Source organism: Lolium perenne, chromosome 1 (assembly GCF_019359855.2).
Source record: "Lolium perenne isolate Kyuss_39 chromosome 1, Kyuss_2.0, whole genome shotgun sequence".
In the NCBI taxonomy this organism is placed as follows: Eukaryota; Viridiplantae; Streptophyta; class Magnoliopsida; order Poales; family Poaceae; genus Lolium; species Lolium perenne.
This window is the reverse complement of record NC_067244.2, coordinates 271,608,493-271,612,544: the sequence shown is the minus strand read 5'-3', so window position 1 is coordinate 271,612,544 and position 4,052 is coordinate 271,608,493.

Sequence of the window (4,052 nt, the reverse complement as noted above, 5' to 3'; positions counted from 1 at the left end):
ACTCTCGCACTTGTATTCCTCCGTGAGCTGGGAAATCACCAATTTTGAGTCTCCAAAAAGTTCCACCGCTTCTGCCCCGGCTTCCAAAAGCAACTCCATTCCCTTGCCTATTGCCTCATACTCAGCGACATTGTTGGTGCAAGGGGTAGATAACCTGATGGAAAAGGAATATGTTGCCCCCCGAGGCGACACGAGTAGAATGCCGATGCCGCAACCATCATCACAAGCTGATCCATCGAAGAACATGGCCCATGCACGTACAGACAGTGCTGCTATATCAGTGTTGATTCGTTCAGCAATAAGATTGGCCAACGCTTGTCCCTTGACTGCTTTTGCAGGCTGATACCGGAGATCAAATTCCGATAATGCAAACATCCACTTACCAAGTCAGCCTTTCAACACAGGAGCCGACAACATATGTTTGATGACGTCTGATTTGCATATGATGACAATTTCCGCTGACAGAAAGATGTGACGAAGCTTGGTGCAGGTAAAAAATAGGCAGAGGCACAACTTCTCGATCTCAGGGTACCTTGTCTCGGCGTCCAACATCCTTCTGCTGAGGTAGAAAGCCACCCTCTCCAGACCATCATAAAGTTGCACCACCAACATGCGGCGTCGTTAGATACTCTTTAATCTCGTCAAATGCTCGCTGCTTCTCTGCCCCCCAGTGAAACTCGTCATCAGATTTAATTTTCACCAATCCCATGAACGGCTCGATTCGTCTTGACAGATTAGAGATGAACCTTCGGACGAAGTTGATTTTGCCGATGAGACATTGGAGTTCCTTCTTCGTGGTAGGTGGCTGCATTGTTCGCACTGCCTCCTGGCTTTTCAGGCCGATCTCAATTCCACGTTCATGAACCAAGAAACCCAAGAATTGACCGGCCGTCACCCCAAAAGCACACTTCTTTGGATTCATTCTTAGCCCAAATTTTCTAGTTCGGTCCAGGATGCGTCGTAAATCCTCCAAGTGCCCTTCTACGGAGACAGACTTGACCACCACGTCATCGATGTAAATTTCCACCAACTTGCCGATCAGATCATGAAAGATGTAATTCATGGCTCTTTGGTATGTTGCGCCGGCATTTTTCAGTCCAAAAGTCATGACTACATATTCAAACAAGCCCACTGAACCTGGTACTCTGAATGCAGTCTTGTGTATATCTTCTGGAGCCATGAAAATTTGGTTGTAGCCGGCATTGCCATCCATGAAACTTAACACCTTATGACCAGCAGCTGCATTGATCAATGTCTCTGCCACCGGCATTGGATACTCATCCTTTGGAGTAGCTCTGTTGAGATCTCGAAAATCTATGGCGACACGCCATCGGCCGTCCTTTTTCTGTACAGGTACGATACTAGAAATCCATTCAGCATACCTGCATGGCCTGATGAACCCGGCGTCCAACATTTTCTCGATCTCTTTCTTGACTTCTTCTAGAATCTCGGCCTTCATCTGTCGTGCTCGTTGCTGGAACGGCCGAAATTCTTTCTTAAGAGGGAGCCGATGCTCAATGATGCTCCTGTCTAACCCAGGCATTTCTGTGTAATCCCATGCAAAGCAATCTGGGTATTCCTTCAACAGAGCTATCATCAGGCTCCTCAGATGCGGATCTAACTTTTTGCTGATAAAAGTTGGTCGTGGCTTATCCCCAGGACCAATGTCAACCTCTTCTAGATCATCAGCCGATGTAAACCCATACCCTAGCTTTCCGTCGCCTGCTAGATCGATGCTAAACACAGGCAAAACGTATGGCGAGGATAATATGGGCCGATTGCTGGAATCGGCCCCCATTTTGATTGCATTGCTCAATGAAGGTTTACAACTTGTTCGTGCTTTACTACGGGAAGGAGTCCCGTTACTACGACTACGTGACATGCTTGAGGTGAGATCATTACTTTTTATTTTTTGGGGCCGATCGCAGGGATCGGCCTTGCCACGTACGTCGCTCGACTTTGCTCTTGCTACACCGTCAGGCCGGTGGATAAGACCAGCCTCACCCCGTTTTTTGTAACTTCGATGCGCTCACAGCCGTCCAAACTGACTCCAGAGAGCGGCTCTTGGTCTTCCGCTTCCCAAATGTTCATGCCAGCTGTTGAGATCTCGACTGAGTCATCTGCATGGACGACCTCTACTTCATCTCCATCCCACTGTATCAAGCATTGGTGCATTGTGGATGGAATGTAGCAGTTGGCGTGAATCCAATCCCTCCCTAGCAGGACAACGTAGGTGCTTTTGCTGTCGACGATGAAGAATGACGTAGGGATGGTTTTTCGGCCTACAGTTAGATCCACGCTCAGAACGCCTTGCGCTTCTGATGCTTGGCCGTTGAAGTCGCTCAATGTGACGTTGGTTTTGATCAGATCCGCGCTAGAGCGTCCCAGACGACGTAGCATGGAGTATGGCATTATATTGACTGCCGCTCCCGTGTCAACCAACATCTTGTTGACAGGCTGCCCGTTGATATAACCTCTTAAGTACAGGGCCTTCAGATGTTTGTAGCTCTTCTCTCGTGGCTTTTCAAAGATAACTGGCCGTGGGCCGCAGTCAAGCTATGGTACAGGTGCCTCTTCTGTTCTTGGAGCACAAAACTCCGACGGAAGTATGAACACCATGTTTGTGCCAGCCGATGCCTTCTCATCGGCTTTCTTTTGTTTGGTGCGCCATTCTTTCTTCTGGGGATGACCCTCCTCTTCCAAAGTTTGCTGAATTTTTACGGCCAGATCGGGCCGCGCTTTCCTTAACGTGTGCAGGTATTTCCTCTCGGCTTCCTCCAAGCTACGTAGTCGCTGAACCCTACGCTTTTGAGAGTGACTGAGTCCATCAGGGCACCACCTTGGCCGGTGGTATCTATCTTCTTCTTCTTCTTCTTCTTCTTCTTCTTCTTCTTCTTCATCTTCTAACTCCTCGAGATCTTCCACCCGAGAGGACTCAGCTTGCTTGTTCCGAGATGGGAGAGGCCCTAGACGTTTGAACACTGACACGTCTCCTGTGTCCTTCTTCTTCTGTCTACATTCTGGGCAGTTGTCGATTGTAGGCAATCGGCTCATTCCTGAGTCCCAGCAATGCTTAAAGAAAGGACAATCCCAGTGTCTGTCCATGTCCTCCTGCTCTCTTGACTTTCCCTTAGCGCGGCGCTCATATCCTTCGTCGTCTCTATCATACCGACGATATTTTCTGTTGTCTACACTAGACCGACGATCTCTTTCGTCGTCTACATCGTATCGCCGGCGTTGGTCGTACTGACGCTCATATTTGTTAAGGAGATGCTCGGAGAGTGGTCGTTGGTACCGCACATTTCTCACTTGTTCCTCTGTGATGTACCGTCTGTCATCATATCGGGGCCGGTCACGTGGGCCGGCCTCCTCCTTTTCCTTGCCACGAGAGCGACTGCTCTCTTCTTTGTCCCTACCAGGGTGATATACAGGCCCTGCCATGTTAATACTGAACGAGAAATCTGGCTGGCGTCTCACGGAGTGATTGCACTCCACCATGTTAACGGCAGGAAACAGTTGCGTGTCCACTTTCATGGCATACTGGCTGAAAATCAGACGGCATTGTTCTATCGCCATTTGGATCTGCTGACGCAACACTTTGCAGTCGTTGGTGGTATGGGTGAACGAGTGATGCCACTTGCAGTATGGCCTTCCGTTCATCTCTTGCGCCGTATGGATTTTATGGCCTTCGGGTAACTTCAGCTGCTTCTCCTTAAGCAATAGATCGAAAATCTGCTCAGCTTTGCTTACGTCGAAGTCAAACCCTTTTGCAGGACCTTGTGGTTTCACCCATTTGCAGGACACGGGGTTTGCCCCCCGAGCCCATTCAGCCACGGCTACTTCCTGGTCTCCTGCAGAGTCTTCAACCTCTTCTGTCTCAACTAGGCTTACCGGGCGTTTGAATTTGTCCTAGTACAATTCTAGGTGGCGCTGCTCTTACAATGATAGTTTCTGAACCATCTGCGCCAGTGAAGTGTATTCCGCTTGGAAAGCCATGTCCTTGATCGGCGCCGCGAGGCCCAACACTGCCAGATCGACTGCTTCTTTCTCAT